The sequence below is a fragment of the Schistocerca americana genome, chromosome 2 (assembly GCF_021461395.2).
Source record: "Schistocerca americana isolate TAMUIC-IGC-003095 chromosome 2, iqSchAmer2.1, whole genome shotgun sequence".
Classification (NCBI taxonomy): domain Eukaryota; kingdom Metazoa; phylum Arthropoda; class Insecta; order Orthoptera; family Acrididae; genus Schistocerca; species Schistocerca americana.
This window is the reverse complement of record NC_060120.1, coordinates 1,095,462,475-1,095,482,512: the sequence shown is the minus strand read 5'-3', so window position 1 is coordinate 1,095,482,512 and position 20,038 is coordinate 1,095,462,475. Positions and strand designations below refer to the sequence as shown.

At 46.5% G+C, this 20,038-nt stretch overlaps 1 protein-coding gene across 1 annotated transcript in view; it reads right to left on the bottom strand.

The window, feature by feature from the left end:
* Positions 1–17,137, bottom strand: part of LOC124596503 — a 174,087-nt gene extending 156,950 nt beyond the window's left edge. The window contains exon 1 of the mRNA XM_047135661.1: positions 16,993–17,137. The gene's annotated coding sequence lies outside the window, so the exon portion shown is untranslated. The remainder of the gene's footprint in view (positions 1–16,992) is intronic.
* Positions 17,138–20,038: the final 2,901 nt, after the last annotated feature.

Genomic DNA, 20,038 nt, shown 5'->3' with positions numbered 1-20,038 from the left:
GACACCAAAATCTCCACCCCATCCTCTGCAGCAGAGCTTGTGGGTAGCAGTGGTGTGGGTGCCATCGCAATTTCCTCGGTCTTAGGGGGTTTTCTTTTTGGATTTCTCTTTCTGCTCCTTGGGTTTCCCTGGCTGGGAGGACATCACTGGCTCAGTCTCCGGGACTGAGGATGAGCGTGAAGCCCTACAACCAGCTGCCTTTGGGCTCTTCAGCCACTGGCGCGTGTCATCTTTCCCAAGGGACAGACGTCCCCGATGGTTTGGGGGGGTGGGGGTGCGGGGGTGGGAGGGGGCGTTGCTCCCCAAGTAGGTGATGCAGGAGCAACAGGGAGGGAAATGCCCCCCACCCCCACCATCAAGGGGACAGGGACTATAGAAGGGGGTTGGCTGTCCCCAAAAAGAGCTTCAAATGACTGACATCTTACTGGCACTAATAAACTCGAGAACGCGATCGGCTGAGCGCGTGTCGTCTGCTAAAATGGAAGACATATCAGGCGACAGCTGTAGACGGGTGCGTAACAGATTAAAATAGGGGCACTCAAAAGGTGTCTTCCCGTCCACAGCTGAGAGCAGTGGGGACAGAGTGGGGGAGGATCGCCGCTTAAAAGATGTGCCCTATACGGAGTCTAGTTAAAATTACCTCCTCCCAACAACGCGTTCGGGAGGAAGAGGTCCAAGCACAGGGAAGAGCTTTCACGTCCCGCAATTTAGTATTAGGAAGTGTCGACCAATGTGCGTGCCATAAAAAAACAACATGATGACATAAAACACTCCATACATCGGCGAAGGGAATCGACTGAATAGCTGGCCGAAGAAGGGAGAGCGCAGCCTTGGCCGCTATATCGGCCACCTCATTTCCACAGATACCAACGCGTCCTGGGAACCAGAGGAACGCTACAGATACGCCCCCAAGTGGAGCAAGTGTAGGCAGTCCTGAATCCAGCAGACCAGAGGGTGGACAGGGTAGAGAGTTTGGAGACTGAGGAGAGAGCTGAAAGAATCTGAACAGATAACATACTGTATCCGCTGATGGCGACGGATGTATTGGACAGCCTGGAGAACAGCGTAAAGCTCCACAGTATAAACCAAACACTGGTCAGGAAGCCGAAATCGAGTTGGGGTGTCGTCAACAATATAGGCACTCCCGACACCAAACGATGTTTTTGAGCCATAAGTGTAAAGAAATGTGGCTTCCTTCATTTGTGCACAGAGAGCAGCAAATGCTCGACGATAAACAAGTGAAGGGGTACCATCCATGAGAAACTGACAAAGGTCACGGAGCAGGCAGGTCCGGGGATGGAGACAAGGCGGTGCTGTACCCCAAGTTGTCAAGAAAGTTTTGGGAAAGCGGAAGGAAAGAGAATGGAGCAGTTGACGGAAGCGGACTCCCGGTGGTAGTAGGGAGGAAGCGCGTCCTGCATACCCTAAATCCAAGAAGGCGTCGAAAAAAAAAAGTCATGAGCCGGATTAGCAGGCATGCAAGGCGGATGGCTAGCATAACAACGCAGAAGGACAGCTCGCCGGTTGGACAGCAGAGGTTCAGCAGTCTCAGCATAAAGGCTTTCCACAGGGCTGGTGTAAAAACCTCCAGACACTAAACGTAATCCACGGTGGTGGATAGAGTCGAGACGCCGAAGAACAGACGGCCGAGCAGAGGAGTAAACTATGCTTCCATAGCCCAATTTTGAGTGCACTTAGGCGTGATAGAGGCAGAGAAGGACCACTCGGTCTGCTCCCCAGGAGGTACCATTCAGGAGACACAGGGTGTTGAGGGATCGCAGGCAGCGAGCCGAAAGATAGGAAACGTGGGAGGACCAGCACAGTTTTCTGTCAAACATAAGACCCAAGATTTAGTGACGTCCGAAAACGGAAGGTTGACAGGTTCTAGATGTAAGGAAGGTGGAAGAAACTCCGTACGATGCCAAAAAAATTAACACAAACGGTCTTACTGGGAGAAAAGCGGAAGCCTGTTTCGATGCTCCAAGAGGGGAGGCGATCAAGACATCCTTGAAGACGTCGTTCAAGAAGGCTGGTCTGTTGAGAGCTGTAGTAGATCGCAAAATCGTCCACAAAGAGGGAGCCCGAGACATCAGGAAGGAGACAATCCATAATTGGATTTACTGCAATGGCAAACAGTACAACACTCAGCATGGAGCCCTGGGGTACCCCATTTTCTTGGGAGAAAGTACAGGAGAGAGTGGTGTTTACCCGCACTCTAAATGTGTGCTCTGCCACAAATTCGCGAAGAAAAAGGGGCAGCCGACATCAAAAGCCCCAAGAGAACAGTGTGCGGAGGATGCCTGTCCTCCAACAGGTATCTGTATGTTCTCTCCAGATCAAAAAATATTGCTACTGTTTGGCGTTTCTGGAGAAAACTGTTCATGAGATAAGTGGAGAGAGCAATAAGATGGTCAACTGCAGAACGATGCTTTCGGAAACCGCACTGGGCAGGTGTTAAAAGACTGCGGGACTCCAGCCACCAAGCTAAACGACAATTCACCATATGCTCCAAAACCTTACATACACTACTCGTGAGAGCAATGTGGCGATAGCTAGAGGGGAGATGTTTGTCCTTTCCAGGTTTCGGAACAGGAACAACGATAGCTTCCCGCCATCGTCTGGGAAAAGTACTGTCGGTCCAAATTCGATTATAAAGGCGAAGGAGGTAATGCAGACTATAGTCTGATAAATGCAGCAACATTTGTATGTTGATACCATCCGGTCCTCGGGGGGGAGGAGCGAGAAGAATAGAGTGCATGTTGGAGTTCCCGCATGGAGAAAACAGTATTGTAGCTTTCGCGATTTTGAGAGAAGAAAGCAAGAGGTTGCACTTCCGCTGCACGTTTCTTCGGGAGAAACGCTGGCGGGTAATTTTAAGAGCTCGAAATCGCAGCAAAGTTTTGACCCAATGAGTTAGAAATTGCGACGGGGTCCACTAATGTACCATGCGTGACAGTGAACCCAGAGACCGCGGAGAAACTAGGCGCGCCTGATAACCGTCGAATCCGACTCCAAACTTCCGAGGAGGGAGTGAAGGTGTTAAATGAGCTAGTAAAGAAGTCCCAGCTTGCCTTCTTGCTATTACGGATGATGCGACGGCACCGCGCACGGAACTGCTTATAGCGGATACAGTTGGTCAAAGTAGAATGGTGTCTGAAAACGCGAAGAGCACGTCGCCGCTCACGTATTGCGTCACAGCATGCCTCGTTCCACCAAGGAACTGGGGGGCGCCGGGGCAATTCGGAGGTGCGAGGTATTGAACGTTCTGCAGCTGTAAGAATAACGTCTGTAATATGAGTGGCATCATCAACGCTAGGAAAGTGACAGTCATCAAATGTCGCTAGAGACAAAAAAAGTGTCCAATCGGCTTGGGCAAACTTCCAGTGTCGCAGGCGCATATATGGCAGTTGTGGCTGCAATCTAAAGACACAATGAAAGTGGTCACTTGAGTGTGTATTAGCAAGGGAGAATCATTTGAAGCGCCGAGCTAGCGGAACAGTACTGGCCTAAAGATCCAAATTAGAGAAATTTGTCGTGGAGGCAGACAAAAACGTAGGGTCCCCAGTGTTGAGGCAAACAAGATCCACTTGGTGGAAGACGTCTAACAATAGTGAGCCACACGGGCAAGGATGTGGAGATCCCGAAAGCGGGTGGTGGGCATTGAAGTCCTCACCTAGCAATTAAGGGGGTCGAAGCTGACCAAGAAGATGAAGGAGATCAGCTCGTGCCATTGGTGTGGACGATGGAATGTATACAGTGCAAAGAGAGAAGGTGTATCCAGAAAGGGAAAGACGGACAGCAACTGCTTGGAAGGAAGTGTTTAAGGGGATTGGGTGATAATGGAGAGTATCATGGAGAAGAATCATGAGTCCTCCATGTGCTGGAGTGCCTTCAACAGAGGGTAGATCAAATCGGACTGACTGAAAATGGGGGGAAAACAAAGTGGTCGTGGGGATGCAGCTTTGTTTCCTGAAGACAGAAGATGACCGGCGAGTAGGATCGTAAGAGGATCGACAATTCATCCCGATTGGCTCAAATGCTGCAGATATTCCAATGGATAATGGACATACAGTGGACAGAAAATGGAAGAATGTGATCAAGGTTGCCATCAACTCAACGACTGCTCAGAGCTTGTGACCGACAGCGTGGTGTGGAATTCAGCAGAAGGCAGAAGATCCTGATCCATAGGTTGTTCAGGAGCAGCTCCTGCCACCACCGATCAGCTGGTTGATCGGCTGCCAGCAGCGCGCCTTGGCGACAGAGGACGGCCGAGGACGGCTACTGCCAGGTGGTGCTGTAGATGAGACACGCTGTGGCAGAGACGGAGAGGAACTGGGTTTCTTACTAGCCTTCTTGGAACCAGAATGTTTAGATGAAGGAAGAACCGATGGTTGTGAAGTTGGGGTACGTAAAGAATCTTCACGAGTATGCTCTCTTTTGGAAGACCGTGTGTCGGACTTTTGAGCTCGAGATTTAGCAGAACCCGATGAAGGGTGAGCCCTAGAGTGAGCAGGTGAAAGTGGGGAGGTTGAACGGGCGATCTTTGCACTGGCCGATCTGACGACCGTGTCACTAAAGGTGAGATCACAAGTCTGCGTGGCCGCCTCCTTTGTTGGCCGAGGAGAGGCAAGGACAGTGCTGTATTTTCCTGTCTGAGGCACAGTGGGCTTTCGACTGGAGAATAGTTTTCGAGCAACAAAGGTCGACACCTTTTCCTTCACTCTGATTTCCTGAATGAGCTTTTCGTCTTTAAAAATGGGGCAATCTCGAGAGGAAGCAGCGTGGTCACCCATACAGTTGCTGCAACAAGGGGATGGAGGTGGACAAGCACCCTCATGGGCATCCTTGCCACACGTAACACATTTGGCCGGGTTGGAACAGAACTGGCTGGTATGATTGAACCTCTGACACCGATAGCAACGCGTAGGGTTTGGGACGTAGGGGCGAACGGAAATTATCTCGTAGCCCCCTTTTATGTCCGATGGGAGTTGAACTCTGTCAAATGTCAAGAAGACAGTACGGGTTGGAACGAAGTTCGTGTCAACCCTTTTCATGACTCTACGAACAGCCGTTACGCTCTGGTCAGACAGGTAGTGTTTAATTTCCTCGTCGAACAATCCATCGAGGGAGTGGGTATAAACGACTCCACGTGAGGAATTTAAAGTGCGGTGTGCTTCCACCCGGACAGGGAAGGTGTGTAGCAGTGAAGTACACAGCAATTTTTTGTGCCTGGAGGGCAATGACTGTTTCTAACAACAAGGTGCCATTTCGTAATCTGGAACAGGACTTTACAGGACCTGCAATTGCGTTGACACCTTTCTGAATAATGAATGGGTTGACCGTGGAGAAGTCGTGACCTTCGTCAGACCGAGAAACGACAACGAACTGTGGCAACGATGGAAGAACTGTCTGTGGCTGAGACTCACTGAACTTACGCTTGTGAGCAGACATAGTAGAAGATGAGGAAACCATTGCGGAAGTGTCCCCCATGATTACCGGCGTCTCCGATGGCGCGCTCCTCCCTTGTGGGGGCCCTCTCTGAGGGCGCTCCCACCTTAGGTGATTGTTCACATCTCAGGTCACACCTACCGAGAAATGGGCGGAGGGACCAATCGGCACTTTCGGAAGGTATCAGCTCAGGTAATCACCTCTCCCTGGGCCTGGTCGTTACCAGGGGGTACGTACATGTCCTACCTGTCTATCCAGGGCAGGGAATAACGCATTACCCCGTCACCGGCTACGCACGAAAATGCGTGGGTCAGCCTTCAGACACGCACAGGCAGGAAAAAAAAGAGGGAAAACAAAGAAAGGGAAAGGAAAGAAGAGAGGTCTCAAACGCCACAGTGGAAAAAAGGGTAAAGAGAAGAGGTAAGGAAAAGAGAAGGACAAAGGAAGGCTGAAGACATGCAAGCAGAGAAAGCGAAGAATGTGTTACATTTTCAAGCGTCTGGCTCCGGACGTAGGCACAAAACATACTCCCAGAGGGGGAGAAACGGAAGGAATGAGGCGGTCGTGAGGGGTGGGGAGGGGGGGGGGGTGGGGGGCGGGGGGGAAAGTGGGGAAGGATGCGGGAAAGGAAGGTATGCAGCCCGGAAAGGAAGGAGGGCCACATTAGCTCGGGGTCCCGTGCTCGCTACGCAAAAGTTGTGGACCCCCCTGGGGGGAATATAATGAATGTTTAACAGTGATTACAAAATATAAAAATTAAAACATAGTTATTATATAGCACTTAATTTTTCAATGTGTGCCTGCTGCAGTGATATGTCTAATGAATTCAGCTGGTCTTTTGCTTCAGATTGTTCCACATCCCTCTCAATTCCCTGTACTGTACTGCCTGTTCCAGAGCACTAGACAGTGACAATTTTTATCCATTTTCCACTTAAAGAGCATAGCTTTCATTCTAGTATACCCTGTTTGGAGTCCCTTCAAGTGACTATGGTTTCCTCGAAGTGTCAGACTGGATCTGTCTAGGGCATATAGTTGTGGTTCTGAAACAATGCCCATGCAGATCTTCACTGTACTTTCAAATCATAGGTGGTGGAATGTGGTTCCAGATAGATTTCTTAGATTTAAGCCTACTATGGGCTAAGGAGCTCAATCTATTACCTGTTGGCAGATCTCCAAAGACTGAGATATGGAAGATCTTGTTCTATCCCAATCACCTGTAGCTGTTGCCTAAAGTGAGGGGGCAACAATATTCGAGAGAACTGTAGCCATGGAAGAGACGCGAGTTTGGCCATTCTAGATATTAGCGTACTTTTATTGTTAAGACATATCTACATGTTTAACAAGACAGCTTCTCCTCCATACACAAGAGCAATAATCAGCAACACTATCTAGCAATGCTTGTGCTGCTATGCGCATTGTCTTTGCAAGTGCTCCCCAACTCTTACCAGAAATTTTTCTAGTCTAAGCTGTTTCTGATTTTCAATGTTTCTTGCGTGGTTTCAAGTTGCTCTTTAAAGGTGAGAAAGATCTATGTACGCTCCGGGAAATTTTAAAAACTGACCGTCCTTTACCTTTCTTCCACAACAGAATACATTTAGTTCTCTATTTGCAGTTTGACTGCTCAGATGACAACAGCACACTTCTGTTTTCTGGAGCATGGGGGGGGGGGGGGGGGGGTGAGTGGGGTTGGGGGGGGGAGGGGACACAACCTCCATTTCTTATGATATTTGGTTACGTATCTATGTTTACTGAATATCTGCTTGCATTGTGCACAGTTTGCTATCACCATGCACCCAGCACAAAGGAGAGCTGTTGGTGGAAATGGTATCTTCTACAGTAGGCTAGGTTACAGGTAAATAAGCTGAAAGTGTTTGTCCACAAGAGCAGAGTCTCTCTCTGTGGGGGACAGTAATCCGACACAATTGGGCTTCCAAGACAGCTGGACTCCTGCACGTTAGGAAGTATGTAGAAGGTAGGAGCATGGGAATGGTAGGGGTGGGGCAGAAGATAGACACAGGACAGAGGTTCTGGAAAGGGCCTAAGAATTTGATGAGGGATTAGTGATCTTGCTGAATTTCTGGAATGGGTTTTTTTTTTTTTTTTTTTTTTTTTTGTGGTTTTAGGGCGCACAACTTCAACGGTCATTAGTGCCCAGACTACGGGAGGAATGCACCGCGAGTCACAAGTTTAAAACAGCAACGAAACAGAAAACACGATAAAAGACAGACTGACAGGCATACGATTAAAAAAGGAAAACAGCAGAATCAAATGTCCTTTGAGAGGGTTGTCAAATTGATAAAATGAAGAACGCGAGCAGCAGCTCGTGGGTCATCCGCTAAAATGGCTTCTACAGTACACGGCAGGCCAAGATCAAGACGCAGGGTGTTAAAATCTGGACAGACCGTTAAAATATGGCAGACTGTCAGCAATTGCCCACAGGGGCAGAACGGCGCCGGCGCAGCAGTCAGCAGAATGTCGGTGGCGGTAGATGTAAAGGACAGCCTGGTAGAGGGCAAAGAGCTCAGCTGTGAAGACCGAACAAAGGCCATGGAGCCGGTATTTGAAACTTTGTGCCCCGACAATAAAGGAACAACCAACCCCATCATTGGTCTTAGAGCCATCTGTATAAATGAAGGTCATATTCATGAACTTCGAACGAAGTTCGATAAAACGGAAGTGGTAGACTGAACCGGGGGTAACCTCCTTCGGGAGCGAGCAGAGGTCAAGGTGGACGCGAACCTGAGCCTGGAGCCAAGGTGGCGTGTGGCTCTCGCCCACTCGAAAGGTTGCAGGGAGTGAAAAATTAAGGTGTTGAAGGAGGCGACGAAAGCGAACTCCAGGGGGAAGCAGGGCAGAGACATACAACCCGTATTGACTGTCGAGAGAGTCATCAAAAAAGGAACGATAAGACGGGTGGTCGGGCATTGCCAGTAGCCGACAGGCATACCGACAAAGCAATATATCACGCCGGTAGGTAAGTGGCAACTCACCAGCGTCAGCATGAAGACTCTCGACGGGACTAGTATAAAACGCTCCGATCGCAAGTCGTAAACCCCGATGTTGTATGGAGTTGAGGCGGCGTAAGATGGATGGCCGTGCAGAGGAGTATACTAAGCTCCCATAATCCAGCTTGGAGCGGACGATCGACCGATACAGACGAAGCAGGACGGTTCGATCCGCTCCCCACGACATACCACTGAGAACACGGAGGACATTTAGAGAGCGGGTACAACGGGCAGCCAAATATGACACATGTGGAGACCAACTAAGTTTCCTGTCAAATGTAAGACCTAAAAATTTTGTCTCCACGAATGGGAGAGCAACGGGACCGAGTCGTAAGGACGGTGGGAGAAACTCTTTGTAGCGCCAGAAGTTAATACAGACCGTCTTCTCGGCAGAAAAACGGAAGCCATTGGCGACACTCCAGGAGTAAAGACGGTCAAGAGAACACTGAAGACAGCGCTCCAGGAAACACGTACGCTGCGCGCTGCAATAGATGGTAAAATCGTCTACGAAAAGGGAGCCTGATACACCAGCTGGGAGGCAATCCATTATTGGATTGATCGCTATGGCGAAGAGAGCGACGCTCAAAACTGAGCCCTGTGGCACCCCATTCTCCTGGTGAAAAGTGTCTGACAGGACAGAACCCACACGTACCCTGAACTGTCGATCCATTAAAAACGAACGAATAAAAAGAGGGAGGCGACCGCGAAGGCCCCATGTATGTATGGTGCGGAGAATGCCCGCCCTCCAACAGGTGTCGTAAGCCTTCTCCAAATCAAAGAACACAGCCGCGGTCGGGCACTTCCGCAAGAAGTTATTCATAATGAAGGTAGACAAGGTAACCACATGGTCGACAGCAGAGCGGCGTCTACGAAATCCACATTGTACATTGGTAAGTAGGCGTCGAGACTCGAGCAGCCAAACCAATCGAGAGTTAACCATTCGCTCCATCACTTTACAGAGACAGCTGGTAAGCGAGATGGGTCGATAACTGGAAGGCAAGTGCTTGTCCTTCCCCGGCTTAGGAATCGGGACAACAATAGACTCGCGCCAGCATGCGGGAACATGTCCCTCAATCCAGATGCGATTGTATGTACGAAGAAGAAAACCTTTACCCGCAGGAGAAAGGTTCTTCAGCATCTGAATATGAATAGAATCAGGCCCTGGAGCAGAGGACCGTGATCGGCCAAGTGCGTTTTCGAGTTCCCGCATGGTGAATGGGGCATTATAACTTTCACAATTCGAGGAGCGGAAGTTAGGTGGCCTAGCCTCCTCTGCCTGTTTGCGGGGGAGGAAGGCAGGGTGGTAATGAGCGGAGCTCGAAACCTCGGCGAAAAAGCGGCCAAAGGCATTGGAGACATCCTCAGGGGCCACAAGGACGTCATTCGCGACCGTCAAGCCAGAAACTGGTGAGTGGACCTTAGTGCCAGACAACAGAAGAAGGAGTGAAACTGTTGAAGGTGCTTTCTTTAATAACACAACGACACTGCACACGTAATTGTTTATAATTGCTACAATTCGCCATCGTAGGGTGGCGTTTAAAGGTGCGTAAAGCACGTCGACGAGCACGTAAAGCGTCTCTACATGCTGCAGTCCACCAGGGGACCGGTACGCGACGTGGAGAAGAAGTAGGGTGAGGGATGGAATATTCAGCAGCAGCGAGAATGACTTCCGTGAGGTGTGCGACCTGACGATCGCAGCTTGTGAAGGTTTGATCCTGAAAGGTCGCCCTGGAAGAGAAGAGCCCCCAGTCTGCCCTGGAGATGGTCCAACTAGAGGAGCACGGAGAGGGGGTATGCTGCAGGAGATGGATAACACACGGGAAGTGGTCGCTCGAATATGTATCAGAAAGTGCATACCACTCAAACCGGCGTGCAAGTTGGGGAGTACATATAGAGAGGTCTAAATGGGAATAGGTGTGAGATGTGTCCGAAAGAAAAGTAGGGGCGCCAGTATTGAGGCAGACAAGATTGAGCTGGTTGAAAAGGTCTGCTAACAGGGAGCCCCTCGGGCAGGATGCTGGAGAGCCCCAAAGGGGATGGTGGGCATTGAAGTCTCCAGTTAACAAAAATGGTGCAGGTAGCTGAGCAATAAGTTGCATCATGTCTGCCCTGGTAACGGCAGATGACGATGGAGTGTAAACGGTACAAATGGAAAATGTAAAAGTGGGGAGAGTAATGCGGATGGCTACTGCCTGCAGGCCGGTGTGCAACGTGATGGGAACGTAGTAAATATCATCCCGGACCAGCAACATAACCCCTCCATGGGCCGGGGTACCTACCACAGGGGGTAGGTCAAAACGCACAGAGGTGTAGTGTGCCAAGGCAATTTGATCACAAGGGCGTAGCTTCGTTTCCTGGAGGGCTACGACGAGCGGACAGTGCAAGCGGAGCAGCAACTTCAAGTCCTCTCGGTTGGAGTGAATGCTGCGAATATTCCAGTGAATAAGTGCCATCGTAAGAAGAAAAGGAAGACTAAAGAAGGGGTCACCTCGAAGGCCGCTGAGGGCCTGGCTTTGAGCGAGCACTGCCGCCGCTATCAGTAGGCGGACAGTCATCGTCCATGGGGTCTATAGGTTCATCGGCCATCTTGGGAAGATGGCTGGGAGGGGGAGCTTCCTCCGCCGGTGAACGGCCAGATGTTCGGCTACCAGCGGTGCGGCCAGGCGAAACGGATGACGGCCTGGGGCGGCAACCGCTGGGTGGCGCAGGAGAAGAAATGCGCCGTGGCGGAGAAGGAGAACTATGCTTCCTATGAGCCTTCTTGGAAGGACGTTTGGTGGAAGTACCGGTCGAAGGCTGGGAGGTCGAGGTACGTAGGAAGTCTGCACGGGACGGTTCCTTCTTAAAGGCACCGTGCATCTGACTTCTGGGTCTTCATCTTGGCAGAAGCTGATGAAGGTGCTTGGGTCTGAGGGGTGACGGGAGGAAGAGGAGACGTCGACCGGGCGATCTTAGCACTGGCCGAACGGACGACCGTGGTGCTGAAGGTCAGATCGCATGTCTGGGTTGCCACCTCCCTGGTAGTCCGAGGAGAGGCGAGGACAGTACTGTATTTCCCCGCTGGGAGCAGCGTGGGCTTCCTACTAGCTAATAGCTTGCGAGCAGCCGAGGTGGACACTTTCTCTTTGACCCGAATTTCTTGGATACATCGTTCGTCCTTGTAGACAGGACAGTCACGGGAGGATGCGGCATGGTCACCCTGACAGTTCACACAACAAGGAGACGGAAGTGGACAGTCACCCTCATGGGCATCCCTGCCGCAAGTGACACATTTAGCCGCATTGGAACAAGACTGTCGAGTGTGATTGAAACGCTGACACTGGTAACAGCGCGTAGGTGTCGGGACATAGGGGCGAACAGAAATAACCTCGTAGCCCGCCTTGATGCGCGATGGCAGCTAAACACTATCTAAGGTCAAGAAAAGTGTCCGGGTCGGTACAAGGTCATTGTTGACCTTTTTCATGACCCTATGGACAGCCGTCACGCCCTGCTCAGCGAGGAAAGATTGAATCTCCTTGTCAGTCAGTCCGTCGAGGGAGCTAGTATAGACCACACCACGAGACCAATTCAAAGTTCGGTGAGCCTCCACCCGCACAGGGAACGTGTACAGGAGTGTGGCCCGAAGCAGTTTTTGTGCCTGAAAGGCGCTCTCAGTTTCTAGTAATAAGGTACTGTTACGCAACCTGGTACAAGATTTGACAGATCCGGCTATGGCATCTACACCCTTCTGGATAACGAAAGGATTGACAGAGGAAAAATCCTTTCCGTCCTCAGATCGAGAAACGACGAGAAACTGTGGGGCAGGCGGTAGTACTTTTGTCACTGATGGCTGGTCACGTTTCCGTTTTTGGGCAGAAGTCGAGACAGATGGAGTGAAATCCATTGCGGAGGAACCCCCCATGATTTCCAGCGTCTCCGATGGCGCGCTCCTTCCTTGTGGGGACCCTCTCAGAGGGCACTCCCGCCTTAGGTGAATGTTTACACCTCAGGTCACACCTCCCGAGAACCAGATGGAGGGACCAATCGGCATGGTCAGAAGGTATCAGCTCAGGCAATCACCCCTCCCCGGGCCTGGCCTTTACCAGGGGGTACGCGCGTGCCTTACATGTCTACCCAGGGCGGGGAATTACGCGTTACCCCGTCACCGGCTACGCATGCAACCGCGTGGGTCGGCCTTCAGGCACGCACAGGGAGGAAGGAAGAAAAGGAGGAGAGAGAGAGGGAGAGAGAGGACAGACTGTCTCAAACGCCGAGGCGGAGACCTGAGAAGGCAAGGAGGAGAAGGCAAGGAGGAGAAGGCAAGGAGGAGAAGGCAAGGAGGAGAAGGCAAGGAGGAGAAGGCAAGGAGGAGAAGGCAAGGAGGAGAAGGCAAGGAGGAGAAGGCAAGGAGGAGAAGGCAAGGAGGAGAAGGCAAGGAGGAGAAGGCAAGGAGGAGAAGGCAAGGAAAGAGTAAGGAAGACTGAGGTGGGAAAGAGCAAAGAAAGGAACCTACCAAAGGAAGGAAGAAACGAGAAGTGAAAAAGCAAAATGACCGCAAATAGAGGTCGTGGAACCGTCCGTCTCCGGACGCAGGCGCCAACGACCCCCTTGAGGGGGTGGGACTCCTTTTAGTCGCCTCTTACGACAGGCAGGGGTACCTCGGGCCAATTCTAATCCCCGGACCCGCAGGGGGGTGGAATGGGGTTACTGTGGCAGGGTTTCTAGGCGGACAATTTCATGGCTTGTGGAGTTCGGCCACGAGGCAATCCCCGTGGCTCATAAACACTATGGTGGATCCTTTGTCAGCAGGTATGATTGTAAGGTCAGGACCAGTTTTTACATGGTGGATTGGGATTCTTTCTGAAGATTTAAGGTTGGCTTCCATGTTGAGGGATTTGGGGAATGATGATCAGGCAAAGATCAAGGTTAGGAAATTCTGGAAGGTTAACAGAGGCTAATTTGGGGCAGTGGGGGTGGATCAGAGTTACTTGGAGGGCTGAACTGAGTCAGGCAGGCTTCAATTTTGGTTTTGGATAGAGTCTGATTGGTAGGGTTGGTGACAAAATTGTTTCCCCTGTAGGAACCAGGAGAAGGAGATAAGGTTTTTAACAAGCACAGCATGACTGAATTTAGGAGTGCGGCAATATGAAAGGCCTTTGGAAAGGCTAAAATTTTTATGGGAGACACACTTGGAGGAACAGTTCACGACTGTTTCATATCTGTTTAGCTTCTGGATTCTGTATGGCGGTGGGTGAGAGTTTAAGAACACGAAAGAACAGTATGTTTAAAATCAAACCAGCCAGTGGAGAAAGAAAGAGTGATTAACACTGAGCATTAAAATATTATATGTTGAAAAGAGGGCTCAGTACACGGAACAGAGGACTAATACAACGTAGCAGTGAAATTACATTACAGAACACTGTAAAATTCAAACCTGTATTATGTGGAATGCCAAACATATGTATTATGCAAAAGAAATTAGCAGGTTATTGGCTTGTGATAAAAAGTGAGAAAAATAGGAACATAAAATCAGAACGAGCAAGAATACGACAGTCCTCTGGTAATGGTTGCAGCCTCAGATTTCAATAATTTTTTTCACTATAGCTGAAAAACACGGAACCGTAATAAACTCCCACAGAAACCCTACAGCTAACAAATCATTTAAACTCACACCAAACATATGGCAGTTGAGTTGAGTATTTATTTGGTTTTTATTTGTTCCTATTAATTAGATTATAAATAATCTCAAAGGCTCTCAGTCCTCTAGATATGACAGTGTATAAAATCAGATTTTAAAATCATGTGCAGACTTAATCACTCAACTATTCTGCTATCCGTGTAATCAATGAAAACTAGTGTAACTGAAGCACATGATAGTGATTTCAATCCACAAAAGTAGAGAGAGGACACTAATATCGAAGTATTGGTCCCTCTCTCTGCTGTCCGTATTCTCAAAGATATTCGAGAGACTAGAGTAAGATAGGAGCTATAGCCAATCGACACCTACACCAGCTTTAGTACAGGATTCCCCACAGAGAGCTATATTTAGTGTAACAGATGAAATTCTGTGAAAACTGTATTTTAGGAAGTACCCAATGGGGGTCTCTGACAAAAAGGAATATTCTGTACAATTCACCAGCTTAACAGCTCTTTTCAAACATTGATAATTTATATGGAATTATAAGCACATAATTAAAAACAAAATATGTATTCAACAACTTGTTATGTAACTCAGTACAACTGAATGTTAATGCTAGGTTAACAAACTAGATTTTATGAAATCCCTAAAACTCAGATTTACCAATTTTTCCACCGAGAATTCCAGGTTTCCCAGAAGAATCAACACCCTGAAAAATAACTCAGACGGAGAAAGTGTTAAATATAGAGGCCCTCTGTGCTTGATCCTCTGGCCACTGATTTTATTGATCTACATTAGTGCTCTAACAATTACAATTACTAACAGAGTAAAAATAGCCAAGTTTACTGATGATCCAAGTATTCTGATCACAGAGCCGAACTCAACAATGCAGGAGTCACTTATCAAATACACCAATGGTCCACAGCAAATAGCCTAACAATTTTTCGGAAGCTAATGTCATCCTGTTTCAGGGAACAAATAAAATACTTCAAGTTCCAGAAATGGATATTAACAATCAGAATATTAATGTAAGGAAGTGAAACATGGACAATAAATAGTTTAGACAAGAAGAGAATAGAAGCTTTCGAAATGTGGTGCTACAGAAGAATGCTGAAGATTAGATGGGTAGATCACGTAACTAATGAGGAGGTATTGAGTAGAATTGGGGAGAAGAGGAGTTTGTGGCACAACTTTACTAGAAGAAGGGATCGGTTGGTAGGACATGTTCTGAAGCATCAAGGGATCACCAATTAGTATTGGAGGGCAGCGTGGAGGGTAAAAAAATCATAGAGGGAGACCAAGAGATTAATACACTAAGCAGATTCAGAAGGATGTAGGCTGCAGTACGTACTGGGAGATGAAGACGCTTCCACAGGATAGAGTAGCATGGAGAGCTGCATCAAACCAGTCTCAGGACTGAAGACAACAACAACAAAATTCCTAGACATCTAGATGGACAGTCTCTTTAGATGGAAAGAGCAAATTGATCAGCTGGTCACGAAATTTAGCCTAGCATCCTCTAATCTGAGAACTATTTTGTACTTTGTTGTCATATTTTGCAGGTTTCAATTCCATGCTCTCCTATGGTATAATCTTATGTGGAAATGTTGCAGGAGATTTTAAACTTCAAAAATGAGCCATGAGATTAATATATAGGGCCCCTAACAAACTACAGGGGGCCCTTCATATCTCTCAGGATACTTACTACAACAACTCAATATACGTACACACTGATTATGTTTGTAGTCAGCAACAGGGAATTATTTCAGACAAATTGTGACACATAATGACAAGATAAGTGAAAAACTTTTACCAAGAATCTACATTTCTCTCAAAGTACACAAGGGAGTTACTGGGTCAGATATAAGAGTAAGCGGAAATACGGAAGCGTCCGATCCCACCGGTCTGCTTTGACCCATGACGTCACAAATATGGCGGAAACAAAAACAAACACACACACTTTCCACAAGAAGCCTAATGACACTAACAATAAGCTTCCCATCAACATAAAAATTAGTGTCAAAGCATCCTTAAGTTATAATATTAGAACAAACCAGTTTGGTGAAAACACTCTTGAAAGAAAAAAGTACTTCTGTCACAAAAGCTTGGAACTTTAAGATAAATTATTATAAAATGTTAATTTATGTATGTCAGTAGGATAAAAATTTGGACTTTCATATATTCCACCGTTTTAAACTTTCCCTTAAACTGTTAGGCCTGCCAATGATTGTAATATTTTATGGAACCAATTGTTCTCAGAAAAATAAAATATAACTTACGACATATTATGATATCTAAAGTGCCCATGTAATACTACATTATTTCACTTTATCTGTCCTATATTATTAATAATCTAATTAATAGGAACAAATAAAAACCAAATAAATACTCAACCGCCATATGTTGCTTACTTCACAAACATTAAATATGCAAGGCACAAAATCCATGCAATGAAGGAGATAACTCATAAAATCAACCTATGATGAAAATTGTATTTATCTTACTGAGTAATTAAACCTACAATAAACATACTACACAAATGTCTTTTAGGAGTAATTTAGTTTGCGTTAACATAGTAGCGGATCCTATGGAGACCACTACGGCGCTACACATAATAATCAGAGAAATGAATACGAAATATGAACGGAAGTTTATCTGAAGCCCGGTAAAATACCGTGGATACGTATTCGTGCAAACGAAAACTTGGTTAGGTAGACTTGTCATTATCATTCGTGTTTTGAAGAAAATGCTGTGTAGTGAGTTCCTACGTATTTTCCATACCACAAGTGCTGATCACAATAGAAAACAATGTTAATGCATTTCTAGTTTACCTGGGTACCGTACTGGTAAAATTAGGCTTCCGCGTTTTAAAATGATTTGTTGGGCTTTACTTTCATGACAGCCTTGATAATGTCGCCTCACCTGCAGTAATGTGTGCGCAGTATCTTCTCCAACTCTTTTTACACGCGTCACGTAATTCTATTTTACATTCGTAGCTCAACCCCACTTCAATTAACCGGCCCACCACATGTTGACATGTTCATATAGTCCGTCAAACCAAGTTGACACTCGGCGCAATGGCTGATGGGAGCGACCATAGGGGATCCTAACTATCGATACTACCCATTTAACTTTTTTTAAATTTTACTGCTTGTTGAAAAATGCAGATATTACAACTGTTTATTAAGCCTAATGATGAAAGTTAAATCTTAAGTATACAGCCAGAGATTTGTGTCTGCTCGGTGCAGGTAACAGGTTATTACACTGTTAATTTAGAAGCCATGCTGACTCCTAGCAACGGCATCTACGTTTTTGAAGTGTTTCCCCACAGTTCACTTTTCTATGCAACATGTTTAGAACACTACAAAATATTGTGGTCCTGCTCTCTGCCGTCTTTTGGATGTTGGCTATATGTGGAAGAATATATCACTCATATCCTACAGAGATGCACATTCAAACAGGCATGTCCCAACCTTATACGAATTGTGAATTGTGGTTCGTTAGTATCGTAACGTACATGATCTAAATCATTTGACTCAGGTACAGGTGACATGGCAAAACTGCAATAAAATTAATTCCACCTTAAGCATATAACAACTGATGGTAACAAACAGTGTCATAATACAATCTAACACTTAATTATCCTTGCTCAAATTATCATTTTATCCTCCACAAATTCTTCTCTTGAACAGTAGCACTTCTCCCACAGATTCTGCTGTAGCCCTGTTTTCAAAACGTCTGGGTCCTATTAAATATGTTTTTGCTCATTAACTTGTTATTATATAGAAGATGGCGGAAAGGTTCAAATGGCTCTGAGCACTATGGGACTCAACTGGTGAGATCATTAGTCCCCTAGAACTTAGAACTAGTTAAACCTAACTAACCTAAGGACAACACAAACATCCATGCCCGAGGCAGGATTCGAACCTGCGACCGTAGCGGTCTTGCGGCTCCAGACTGCAGCGCCTTTAACCGCACGGCCACTTCGGCCGGCGATGGCGGAAAGTGTAAACTATGAGTGTGTTAACTCTACAAATATAAACGTAAACTGAACGAAAAATGTACGACATACGTAAAAATCAGTGAATACTGCAATCGTAAATGCATTGTGCGTGATATCATAACTCAGGTGTCCGGAAATTCGGTCTAGAAATAGTGAACTACTGGTATGTATATGAAGTAAAATGAAATTGCTCACGAGTGTGATGTGCGCAATGTTCTACCACTCGGAAATACAGCTGTTGAAAGTCAAAATATACCGTGTAAAAATGTGTAACAGATATTGAACATTTAAAAGAGTGTATCATAAGTATGCAAGCAGCGATTAACATTTAACGAAGCTTCGAAATGAAAATACCGAACTGTTAGGTGATCTGAAATCGAGTGCACCAATCAAAATAAAACCGACAAAAACTGTAAATAGTGAGAAAGAAAAGCAGCATGATTGAATCAGAAGCAAAAATACTACAGCGAAGGACTCAAGTGCTTGTGTTATGACGTGCCCTGACAAAACCAACAGCGTTAATACAAATGTAAACTATATAAAAAGCGATCGACCAGTGCCCCAAAAAATGATACACAGTGATAACAAGAGGCAGAACGTATTAATTCTTCCTGACAGTCATGGTCGTTACTGTGCAAAAATTATGATCAGTTCTCAAAATCAAAAACACTACATCTCTTCTGTAATAAAACCTAACGCACAGTTAAAGAACGTGGCTTCTAACATAGATGGGAAGACGAAAGAACATACGAAAAATGACAGTGTCATCATTCTAGGTGGGACTAACGACATCCTAAAGAAATTTCAGGATTTCAAATGTGCCTTAACAGATTCTCTTCATAAGACAATCCACACAAAAGTTATCTCGTGCATAATTCCGTACAGATACGATGTACTAAAACTGAACAACAGAATCTATGCTGAAAACGAATTCTCAATGAGGACTGCAGAAAATTATGAGCATATAATGGTAATGGACGTCAATACATTCCTCAGTAGAAGCGATTATACAAAGCATGGACTTCACTTGCGAATGGAAGCAAAGAGAAATTATGTAGACATTTACAACTAGCAGTAGGTGCCAATCTGCAAATACCGGCTCTATCATATATACAATGTGAAGACCTTTCAGCAAATATGACAGTGGAAGCACAAGAAAAATCAGCAGCAGAAATGGACTAATCCAACTCGATAGAAAGATAAACGAGCAGGCGCAAAAAAGAACTGTACTACACCTTCATCACTCAAAGAAGACACAGCAAAACAAAACTATCATCGACTAAACCAGGCTGTGATACTGGCAAAAGCATCAAACCCATAAAAAGCAGAAGAACCAAGTTCCACACCCGAAGATATTCAGGATACAACAAGAAGAACTGGGCACTGGAAACCAAAAGCAGTAGGCCTACCTACAGGAGACCCACTAAGGATATCAGTAGATAGAGACTCAAAAGTATCACCAAGGACATCTAATTTTACATGTATCAGTGAACACCAACAATCAACTACTACCACCCCAGCAACAGGAGGAAGTTCAGCAATTCCAGTAATAAGAAATGTAAGGCGACCATGTCATCTACAAGATTTTTTATTCCCAAAAAGCCTCAAGACCAAATTAGGATAACTAGTGCACCTATCAACACCACCTCCAGTAGCAGTCCTTGCAGCAAAAACAGAAACCACCTCAACATCGACCACACAAGTAAACTGACCAGAGAGATGGAGAACTGCCCCGTTTCACCATCAGGACATTTTCTTATGACCAATGGAAAAAACCAACTCACACTTCTAGATGAGAATGAAGATTTCCCACACAATTTAAATTCAGGAATAAAGGTCACTCTTCTTCATCAGAATATACAGTCACTTAGGAATAAAGTAAGAGAGCTTGAAGTCTTGCTATCAAGTGAACTCAGATATGTTAATATACTGTGCTTAACTGAACACTGAGTTAAAGACAGTGAA